This window comes from Varanus komodoensis, unplaced genomic scaffold (genome assembly GCF_004798865.1).
Source record: "Varanus komodoensis strain SLA01 unplaced genomic scaffold, ASM479886v1 scaffold4, whole genome shotgun sequence".
Lineage (NCBI taxonomy): Eukaryota > Metazoa > Chordata > Lepidosauria > Squamata > Varanidae > Varanus > Varanus komodoensis.
The window spans coordinates 59,633,845-59,645,957 of record NW_025335941.1 but is presented as its reverse complement, the minus strand read 5'-3'; the positions used below and the strand labels follow the sequence as shown (position 1 = coordinate 59,645,957).

The window sequence follows — 12,113 nt, the reverse complement described above, 5'->3', positions numbered from 1 at the left end:
TCTTTTAGTCATGACCCAAACACATCCATCATTAATTATAGGACATCTTCTGTCTAAACAGGCCTGGGATTCCACCGTCCATGGCTCTGCATGTTCATGGCAGGGTCTGGAAAGGGCAAACTGCAGCCAGGGAGCAAGAGACCCCTAGTAAAGATGGTTGAAGATAATTGGGGCTGCCCTTGAAGACGGTCCGGCTACTTTAGTTGGTTCAGAACAGGGTTGCCACGTTGTTAACAGAGACCGGCAAACATGCACACTTAACACTGGTCCTCTGGCTACCAATTGCCATCCGGGCCCAAGTTAAGGTGCTGGTGATGACCTTTAAAGCCCTAAATGGCTTAGGACCTGAAAGAAGTATCCCATTACCTATGTGCCTGCCCACCCCTTAAGATCTGGGGTGGACATCCTTCTTTGGGAGCATCCATTGAAGGAGATTAGGAGGGTGGCTACCCAGAGAAGGGCCTTCTCTGTGGTGGCACCCCGGTTATGGAATACGCTTCCCAGAGAGGTTCACCTGGCACTGACACTTTTTTCTTTTCAGTGCCAGGCCAAAACCTTTAAATTTTTCTGTTATTTTAAGTCTTGACTATGATTTTAATTGTGAGGTTTCACTGTATAAGAAATTATTAGGATGCTGTGTTCTATTCTGCTTTTTTGGAAGACCGTCCTGAGACCTTGGTAGTGGATGGGATATAAAAGTTTTAAATAAATAAATAGTGCACGATTGATAGGTAGCCAAAGGCTAAGAAGCTCCACAGAGGTGCAGAGCATGTCTCCCAGGCGCACACGTTGGCCTGCAGGCTGTTATGAACCAAGGGCTATCCTCACCGTGTAAAGCTGACTCTACCTGCTCGTTGTAGTTTTTAAAAAACTAGGGTTTTTTTTTGTTCAATGGTACATGCCTGGGCAAAAGCATCACATCACTTAGAAAAGCCTGACAGTCCTCACATATAAAGCCTTTTCAGAATTCACTTCCCATCTACTTTTAAAAAAATAAGTACTCGGTGTAAAAACCAGTTTTTAAAATGTAAGCTTCACTGTCCGTTTGTCAGAGGCACCTTCTGGTCAATCAGAGCAAATCAGTTTTGCTCATGGAGTAACAGCACAAGCCCATGCATGCTTACTCAGATGAAAATCCCAAGGGGGCTTCCTTTCATCTCTGTGCGCACAGGTTTCCAACTCAGACCTTGCAGACGTTTGCGTTCTCTTCCTGTCCTTAAAAAAGTGCTGTTTCCTGCAGCTCACCTGGGATACCTTTTCCAGCAGGACGGCAGTGAATGCATTTGGGCAAGGAGGCTGGTGACTCTCATGCCAGCAGAGTTCTTCATTCGTGGCCACTTCTGAGCATTATAGGAGCTATCCGAGCTGTTGAACTCCATCCCCCACATAGGTTCACCAGCATGGAGCATCAGAGGTAGCTCCTATAAAGCTCAGAATAAAAGCTGCAATGGCTAAGGAATCCCACTGACGTATATGGCAGCTGCTATCCCTGCATTTTGTACATGAGTACATAAAATGGAGCTCACTTCTGAGCATACACACAGATCCCCAGGAGTCCAGTCATGCAGATGTTCAATAGGCTGACTGGTGTGTGTACTCTGGTTTTATATTAGATTGTCTATTTTAATAAACTAGTTAATATATGTCAGGGATGTGGGTGCGAAGGAAGGGGAATTATGCTTTGCACAGGGAAAATCAGATACACTTGCATTTATGGACTGGGTGTGCCAGCCAAATGTGATTGCAGCTTTAGAATATCCACCATCAAATTAAAAAAGACAGCAGAGAGGGAAAACAATTCCAGCTTGGAAGCATCTGCTGACCAGGTGCAGCACCTGATCTGGAAAGAAGCAAAGCAAAGCAAGGCCAGGTGTGTTCCTGAAGCTTCAAAATGCAAGTTCTCTCTCCACTTGGCAGTGCATTTTGGTTCTTTTCCAAAACTTGTAGTGGCGCACCGAACCAGAGACACTGTTGCTTTGATTTGACATTCACACCTTTACAAGCTCTTGTCTGCAGCCATGAGGGCAAGAATTATGAGGATTTAAACAAACCAAGAGAAGATTCCTGGGGATTTTCAGCTGCAGCAGATATGTCTGCCAATGCTTGGATGATATGTTTGTGTACTTATGGAATCATACTGACATGTATGCATGAAGTGGGTTAGGAAGCTGGGTCTGTCTCTCACATAGCCTCTGATAGCTAAAAGATATGGAACAAATGGTGACTGCTGAGCTTCTGCAGAGAGTCAGGGAAGCTGGATTTGTGTGGTCCTCTTGTCTGACAAACCAGTCATGGATATGAACAGATGGATCAGAATCAATCCACTAATTACATTGAAGCTGCATATTTATAAAAATGTAAATTCTAGTCATACACAAATCAAAGCAGCAGCAGAACCACAAGAGGCGTTTTACCCCTCTCCCACACTTTCACCCCAACAAAAATGCCCCCCCCAAGCTTTGGGGTGGGGAGGTTTACATCAGCACTGTGGTGGTGGGGAGGAAGGCAGAATATCCCTCCCAACTCCCTGCAGGTTTGCTACTGCTCCCCCCCCCCCCCCCCCCCGCTGTTACGCAGATTTTAAAAGATATACACCTTAATTGCATTCTTGTAAGCCGTGTCATGTCTAGTTCGGCCCTTGCAGATGCAATCCTGGGCATGTTTAGGCAGAAAAAAGCCCCACAGCCTCCCCACACACCACAGGTGGGAATCGTTGGGCTTCCTCCCCCTGTCAATGCAGGCAGAGCATTGCACCCGAACCCACAGAAAAATCTTGCAGAGCTTTGCAAAAGAGAACAAATAAATAAAAAGCTCTGGTTGTACCTATAGTACTGTGTTTTACCACTGCCATCCTTCTAGTTAAATCTGCAGAGCCCCCCCTCCTCTGCACAACATGATTATCTGATTTAATGATTTTTCCATTCAGCAATATAGAAAACATAACCTTGGATAAGGGTTTCATGTTTGGTTTCCAGAAATGAAACCCAAACTTGTGTGCAATGAGGCTTGGGGCTCCAGAGAGCCTTTTCAAGTGGTCACTCCCACCCTCCGTGATGTTTGCAGATAGTTTTTTGGTAATTGCAAATGCCTTGGATTCCAAAATTCACAAACCAAACATTCACAGTTGTTTAGTTCTTTAGGGAAAGCTTTAAGCTAACAAGCACATCGTCAGACAAAGAACACGGCTCTCTGTGCTCTGCTGGAGTCTGCACTTACTTTCTCTAAACACAAAGCATAGTTAACCATCTGAAAGGCTGAAATAGCTTCAGTGACTCATCACTGCCTTTATACACTTATCACAGGGTCATGCAAAGATTCAGTTAATCATTGCAGATTTTTTTTTAAAGCCAAGATCTTTTCTTTCTTTTTGCAGAGACATTTCTATGTTAACCCCCCCCCCCCCATTTTGCCTGGAATAAAAAGGGATGGAAGATGTGGTTTTATACTGAAACATTCAATTTAACTTTGCAACGTTGTTGTTATAGGGTGAGATTTCTCTTGAAATAATTCATATGTGAAATGAAGAATGGAGTTGAGGAGGAGGAGGAGGAGGAGGAGGGAATTACCTTTCCTCGCCAAGTAAATCATTCTGAATTGTCAGAAAAGACCTTAGAAAGAAAGCCAGATGATGCTGTTTCCAAGGCATCATTCTAAAATTTTGCTTCAACAACACTGACTTAAACCTCAAGGATCCCAAAGGGTGGCCAGAAGTCATAAGGACCGATGTTACGAAACATCTGCTGCTGCTGCCATGCAGGAGCACGTCCACGGCTCCTTCTGCTCACCACCACCCTTGCATGGACAGGAGCAAAGTGGGGGACCAGAGAACAAGCAGACGGCAGGGGCAGAAAGCAGCACCCTTGTCCACGGGCCCCCTCTGCAGGTGCCCAACCACGTCTGTCCTTGCTGCTGGTCTTGGCTGGAGCATCCTCAGTGGATGCTTGAAGGCTTCCAGAAGCCCCACAGGTGATTAAGAAGAATGCCATTGTCCTTAAGCCACATGGCAGGCTGTCCCCAGGCAGATGAGAACACCTGGAAGCTGGGTGAGAGGCACAGCCGTCGGAAGCAGCAGACTCTTCCCCCAGCCCTCAGCAGCCACCAACTTAAACACATTGGAATAACATTTTTCAAAGGATCCTTCTTGACTCCCAGTGCATTTTGAACTGCGGAGACGGTGGAGAGACCACTCAGTTCTAGGTTCTGGGAGGTCTTTCAGCAAGAGGCCTTCAATGGCCCTCCGCCCTGGAGTGGGCCAGCCTCCTCTGCCAGCCTCCCGGAAGGAGCGGACAAGGTGTGCAGAAGTCTCTTCTCCTTCTCCTCTGACTTGCTTGGAAGCAGTGGGTGACGAGATGGCCAGGAGATGCCAGGGCCTGCATTCCACTGGGCCCCCTAGCAGGCCATGGTTCTTGAGTGGGGCTCCATGCTGCGGTCTTCTGGGAAGGACCACAGCGCAGTAGCAGAGCCCAGTTCTCCACGCGGAATAGCCCCACTTCAATCCCCAGCATCTCTAGGTAGGGCAGGAAAATCTTAGCTCTGAAACCCTGAACAGCCACTGCTAGTTGACAGTATTGGGCTATTGAGACAGTATTGGGTCTCAGTACTGGAAACCCCTCCTTCCTCTGCTCTATCACAAGAGTTGGAAAGAACTTTTTCTCCCTCCTCAAAGGGATTCCCTCCGTGCAAGATTCAGAGAGCTCAGGAATGTCTTGTGTGGTTCTCCCTGCTAATGATAGGATTCGATAAATGCCTCTGTGCACATATCTCTTCACATGGTATCAAGCCACAAGTGCTCAACTGTGTAAAGTATCTTTGCATTCCTGGATTTGTTTGGTGTTGGGGCGGGAGTGGGGCTGCAGAGATGGGATGGTGCAGTAATCTGAGAAGAAGGAGGCCTTTTCTATTTCAGTATAACTCAATCTGTGATGGGCCATCTCTGTAGCTTGCCATGGGTTGCCTCCTGCCATTGGCTGGTGATTCTCGGGGATGGCAATGCAGAGCGTGTTGGGATCATGCCATGCATCCTCTGTTCTTTGCATGCTTTATGTAAAAAGAAAAGAAAAAAGCTCCAAGCTTGGTTCTGACAAGAGATACCCTACATTTAAGGGCTGTGTATGGGTTAAGTGTGGGTTGATCCTGTAATGTGGCCTTCTGTGCCGCTTGAAACCAGCCAAGATAACAAACACATCATGGGGAACAATCCACAGTCCACTATTCAACAAGAAATTATGGATTCTCTCAATGGATTGTTTGTGGTTAAACCATGGTTTATTAGAGCAGCTGGGTTCAGATGACACGATAACCCAGATTCAGTGACAATCCACAGTTCAACAACCCACACTCAACACATACTCAGTCCTTGAATAGTAGTTGTTTTCTGAACCTGGTCTTTTAATACCACATCAGAGTTAGCAGAAACCATTAAGAGATGGTGAGGGATTCAAGGGGGAATGAGAGGGGGCACTTGAATTCTTGCCCCTGCCTATCTTATAGACACAGTTGGGAGACTTGGAGAGTTAATATCTGTACCCCAGTTTTACAAGGAAATCATTCTTTCTCAACAGTTTTCTTCTAAAGGCCACTTGTTATCAGAAACACACATTAAACTGATTTCAATTACAGATGGAAAATAGAATTTTGCAGCTAACCATCTTCTTCATTGGCAAAGCATTCTAGGAAGTTTGAAAGATTTTTACTGTGGTAGAAATAAAGGGCTGCTAAGATAGGAGGGGGCATTTAAAGAAATTACTGTGGTTTGATGTTTACAGAAAAAGAGAGCCAAAATTTCTTTTCATTTCCTCTCATTAAATGGCTTCCTTTCTTTATATGCATCTGTTTTCTGTATATCGCCAGCCACTGAAGCAGTTATTTCTCTCAAGAAGCTCAGAAATTCCTGCCAAAGCCCACCTATGACTGCCCCCCATCCCCATTACTTTATTCAATTTGCAAAAAATATTTGCCCTTAGTGAGCTGGTGAAATGGATAGTGTTGCCTTGAGGGAACACCTTACAGAAAAGCAGGTCCTGATTGCGCTTTTGTTATTTTTTTTTCTTCCATGCCCTATTTTTATTCATTTATTTCATTAGACTCATTTCCCACCTTTTTCCTTTTTTTAATGAACTCAAGGTGGCTGGCATCACTCTCCTCCTCCTGCTCTCAATCTTATCTAATCTGTTCTAGTGCAGATGAGTTCACATGCCAATGGAACATAGAAACATAGAAACAGAGCAAGTCAGAAGGGGCCTCCCAGGTCATCTAGTCTGACCCCAGGCTTCAGCCGGCTCCGCTCACAACATGCCCACCATGTGCATGTCCAGCCTTCCTTTGAACACCCGCACCAATGGGGCCTCAACGACCTCCCGTGGAAGCCCACTCCACACCCTCGGGGTCCTGACTATCAGGAAGTGCTTCCTGGCATCCAAATGGAACCTGGGTTCCCTGAGCTTTGCTCCGTTGGAGGGCGTCCTGCCTTCCTCTGCAGGGAGAACAGGTCTCTCCCCACCTCCGTGTGACACCCCCTCTCATACCTGTATGTCACCAACATATCCCCTCTGAGTCTCCTCTTCTCCAGGCTGAAGAGGCCCAGTTCCCTCAGTCTTGCCTCATACGGCATCCCCTGCAAACCGGCCACCAACCTTGTGGCCCTACGCTGCACTGACTCTAACCTGGCTATATCCTTTCTGTAATGAGAGGCCCAAAACTGAGCACAATACTCCAGTTGCGGGTGCACCAGAGTCATATAGAGTGGTAGAAATACCTCTCTCGATCTAGAAGCCATACTTCTGGCTATGCAACCAAGGGTGGCATTCGCCCTCTTGACCACCGCATCACACTGCTGACTCATGTTTAGCCTGCAGTCAACCAGCACCCCGAGGTCCCTTTCACAAGTGCTGCTCTCCAGCCACTTGTCCCCTAACCTGTACTTATGACACCTATTCCTATGCCCCAAGTGCAAGACCTTGCACTTATCCACATTGAACGCCATCCTGTTGTCTCCTGCCCACTTCCATAGTCTGTCAAGTTCCTTTTGGATCTGGAGTATCTGCCCCTCAGTTGTGGCCACTGCCCCAGTTTTAGTATCATCTGCGAATTTGACCAGCAGACTGGTCACCCCTTCTTCCATGTCATTGATGAAAAGATTGAACAGGATCAGCCCCAGGACAGAGCCCTGGGGGACTCTGCTGGTCACTGGCCACCATCCCGATGATTCCCCACTTACATTTACAACTGCCACAGAAACCTGCCTCCTTAAGAGCAACCTCATCTGTGGTTCAGTGTGGGGCATTCTCACCATCATAAGCAAGATTGGTGATTTGAAGGACAGGGTCTTATCATGGGTGGCACCTCTGCTCCAGAACTTTGTCTTTTTACCTGGCACCAAAGCTTATCACTTTTATATGCTAAGGAAAAAGTGTTCCTGTTTCCAAGGCTTTTAAAATAGTTTTAGCTCCCGAAGAAAGAGTCACTGCTGTTTTAATAATGCTCTTTTAGCTGCCATCTTAATGTATGGTTATATTTTAATTGTCTTAACTAAAGGGCTGGATTATTGCAACGTGCTCTACGTGGGGCTGCCCTTGAAGATGGTCCAGATACTTCCATTGGTTCAGAACAGGGCTGTCAGGATACTAACGGGGACCAACAGGTATTAACATAAAACGCCAATCCTCTTTCACTTACACTGGCTACCAATTGAAGTCCAGGCCCAATTTAAGGTGCTGGTGATGACCTATAAAGCCCTAAACGGCTTGGGTCCGGGATACCTGAAGGAGCACCTTCTCCCCTATGTGCCCTCCCACCCCTTGAGATCTGAGTTAGAGGCCGGGAGCTGTCCTCAAAAGAGAGCAGGAGGGTGGCTACCTGAAGGAGGGCCTTCTTTGTGGTGGTGCCCCAATTGTGGAAAATGCTTCCCAGAGAGGTCCACCTGGTGCCAACGCTTCTTTCCTTTCGGAGAACCCTTTTTATTCTTCCAGTATTTTAATTGTTAGCTCATTTTATTTAGTGGGTTTATATTATAACATTGGATGCTGGCCAACTGTTATTCTTATTTCTATTGTTAGGTTAATTTGCTGTAAACCGTCCTGAGACATCCAAGTACGGGATGGTATAGAAAAGTTATAAATAAACAAACAAACAAATCTCAACCACATTGAGAATATTGCTCTGAAAGATGTGTAAAAGCGTTTTAAAGCATTTCCACGGCTACAGAAGAATGACAGAACTTTGCTGTCAATGATGAAGAAACCAAAATTGTGAAAGATTTTGTATGTTCTGGCTCAGTCATCATTTCAAAGGGAGACTGCAGCCAAGACATTTGGGGAAGACTTGGAAGGGCAGCAATGAAGGAACTAGCAAAGATCATCAAGTGCAGAGACATCTCACTGGAGACCTAAGCCTAGAACATTCACGCCATTGTATTTCACTATCCATGGGTGGGAATGCTGGGCAGCGGAGAAAATGGACAGGAAGAAAATTGATGCACTCAAAATGTGCTAAGGGAGAGCTTTACGAATATCCTGGACTGACAGAAAGATAAGCCATTTCATCCTCGATCAATTCAAGCTAGAGCTTTCCCTAGAAGCACAAGGCACAAAACTGAGGTTGTCATACTTTGGACACATCCTGAGTAGACAAGACTCCCTGGAAAAGACAATTGTGCCAGGGAAAGTGGAAGGCCAAATAGGAAGAAATGGAGTAGCTCCATCAAGGAAGCCACAGCCTTGAATTTAGAACCTCAACGCAGTGCTGCCTTGCATAGGACATTTTGGAGGGCTTTCATTCAGAGATGACTTGATGGCACATAACAACAACAAAGATGTGGAAGGTTCTCTGACTTCCTCCTCCTCAGAAAAAACACTGATGGAAGCTTTAACCCAGCCCTTTCCTTATGCACCGCAGGAACATGCTGGCATTGGTAAGGCGAGGCAAAGAAACAGAAGTCGGCCCAGTGGAAGAGAAGAACCCGCGAAAAGCACCGATGGATCAGACGAAGGGCCCATCTGCTCTATCATGCTGTTCTCACAGGGAGCAGCCAGCTGCCCAGCAGACAACCACAGGTAGCACATGAGTGCGACAGCACCGCTTGTCCATGTTTGCAGCAACACATGTACAAAGGAACACTGTCTGAGATGGAAGGAGCAGGAATTGTGCCATTTTGCCTATGAACCTGCCAAACTCTGGAGCCCATGGAAGCCAGCCCAAGGGGCATGCCTTTTGCCAGTGCGTCTGTTGCTGCTCATACAGCCCTCTGTCAGTGCCTTGACCTACACAGCTCCCACCTTGCTGCATCCACTTGAGAAGCTCCCTGAAGAATTTACGTAATGGAAATAAGGGATTGTTTTTTGGGGTTAACTTCCTGGGTTACAGGAAGGTTTTACTTAAGTACAGCCTGACACTCAGAGTGCATCTTATCTCGGGCTAGCCCTCCACAAAGGTAAATTGAATTCTCTGGGGAAACCTCCACATCACCCTGCACTCCATGGCAGAAGGATGGGGTAGAGAACATAATACATAAAATAAATGCAAATAGAGAGTGGGATTTACTTGAGGAATCCAAGAGGTTGAGTGGAAAGGGCACTCTTCAAAAAACGTGGCTCCCAGTCTGGGAAGTCCATCTTCAGCCACTGAACAAAACCTTTTCAAAGAAGGAAAAAAAGGTTCACTATAAACAAGAATGTGATTTCTCAAGTGAAAATTGTCACTTTTCATGGCGTTAAAGGAGGATGCTTCCAGGAAGAAGAAGAAAGATTTATAATTTAAAAAATATGTCTAGAGAACGCAAAAACAGCTGGAAGTGAAATCCAGCCACTATTGACATAACATTTTTGAAGAAAAAGAGTTGCGTGAGGAAATCAATTGCAGTTTGAGGATGCAGAGCTTGGCCCTTGCACACAAGCTCCAGGACAAAACTAAGGCCAGTGCCCCACCAGACTTCCAGAGGAGAGAGTCTTTGTGAAGAGGCGGGTTGGACAAGCAAGCAGATGGTAATGGTGGGGGACAGCACAATTTAATTTTCTCAGCCTCAGCAAGATTATGTCTGATTGCATCATCTGCAGCTGGATCCAGGGAAGGGGAATATGTCTTGTGATTCTGCAAGGTAGAAAACTGGGGATGTAATGGCAGGCAAGCACAATGTGGAAAGAATTAGGTATGACTTGATTTCAGCTGCTAACACACCTGGGAGATATGTGTTTACCTGATCCTTCAGACTGCAGGGCTGAGATAGAGCACTGTTTATAGTGTTCTCTTCTGCACAATGAAGGGAAGACGATAGCAAATTATACTCTTTACTTAAAAGTACTGCTAGTCACTACCTAAGTAATAAAACATGTAGGTGCTTCCCAGAAGATCTCACAATGTATTAAAATACTCCAAGAAAGCAAGTCTCTTTGATCCAGTCATTCCATCTTGTTCAGTTAATTGCTCAGTCGTGTTATTAACAGTACGAAACATATAAAACTAACCATAAAGCAAATAAAAGCACCACACAGCAAAAGAACAGTAAAACCAAACAAAAAACATTAAAACCTCCAGCATGTACAACCACATGAACTGGTTTTAGCCGGGCGCCAGAAAGGGATCAGATCAGATGTGTTTATTTGCATCCAGTCATCAGACCATCACAAATAGGAGTTAAAGAACATCCGTACAGAAGTGACCTGTGTTACCATAAATATATCTATACAAATCTGAAAGTGGAGAACAGAGGCACCAAGAACACTCCTTTGGGGAAGCTTTTCCATGGTTTGTGCACCTTAGCCAAAAAGGTCTTGCTTTCAATGGCCACTTATCTACCCTCCAGTGGCAAAGACCCCTAAAAAAGACCCTGATGACAATTTCAACCAGCAGGCAGGTGGTCCTTCAGATACATTTGGATGGATCTGGACTTGGCTCTAACTAGAATAGACCCAGTGAAGTTGGTGGGAGTTGAGCAAGTCAGACTAAATTAGGTTTCACTGGATCTACTCTAAGCAGGCCTACATTTGGAACCAATTCACTGACTCCAACACAAAGTGACAAAAAGCTAACTGAACAAGAATATGGTACACATCCAGGGTGTTTCAAGTAAGCTTGCTCTTGAGAAGATGCTCTTGAAAATAGGATACCTGTGGACCTGTCTACCTAATTACAGCATTATCTTGTCTGAAAGTCTGCAGCTAATGAAATGGAATGAGAGATAATGGTGAATTGATCGACAGCCACAAAGGTACCTAACCATTTCTCTTTATGTAGGTACAGTATATATGAATGGTGGCAACCAGCTGCCCAGAAGATCCCTCAAGCAGGGAATGAGTGCGGCAGAACCCTCCCACCCATGTTCCCCACTAACAGCCCTGCTGGATCAGGCCAAAGGTCCACACGGTGCAGCACTCCATACACACGGAGGTAAATCGACTTCTCACAGGATCCCTCCAGCAGGATGGGTGCAAGACCCCCTCCTGCCCAAGCCCCTCAGCAACTAGTGCATGCAGGCATGCAGCCTCTGGTGAAGGAGGCAGCACGTGGCCAGCCATGGATATCCTCTGCCCCACTGAATCTGTCCAGTCCCTTTTTAAAGTCTTCCTGATTGGCAGCCCTCACCAGTTCCAGTGCAACTGAATTCCACAGTTTAACTATATGTTGTGTGAAGGACTCCCTTTTTTCCTAAGCTGAACAGTCCCCATTGCTGTAGCAGCTGCTCATAAGGCAGCTACTCCAGTCTGCTGTTCAGTTTAGTTGCCCTTCACCAAGAGAACCACCATGAGGACAGGCCTGGGCCTCAGTCGATCCAGGTTCTAGTTCCTACTCAGCCATGCTCATTGGATGACTTTGCATCAGTCACTGACGCTCAGACTAACCAACTACTCAGACTAACCAACTATTGTGAGGAGAAAACAGAGATAAGGATTCCTTGCAAGAGGAAAAAATAGGATATTAATGTAATGCTATAATAATGAGATTGATGGGTTTCTAACATTATGGAACTGTAATTTTAAGGATCATGTTTGCCCTTAGACATCTTTCCCAATCCTGTGATGCAAATCTACTGTTTACATCTTGTTTCTGTCATTCATAACTATTTTTTCCTGAGATCTTGATATTGTACATGTCTATCCAAAATATGAATACTATTTGGGAAA

General features: G+C 45.7%; 1 protein-coding gene across 3 annotated transcripts in view; it reads right to left on the bottom strand.

Moving 5' to 3' along the window:
* The window catches only part of ME3 (malic enzyme 3), a 115,830-nt gene that overhangs the window by 46,602 nt on the left and 57,115 nt on the right, over positions 1 to 12,113 (bottom strand). The gene's annotated exons all lie outside the window — the stretch shown is intronic.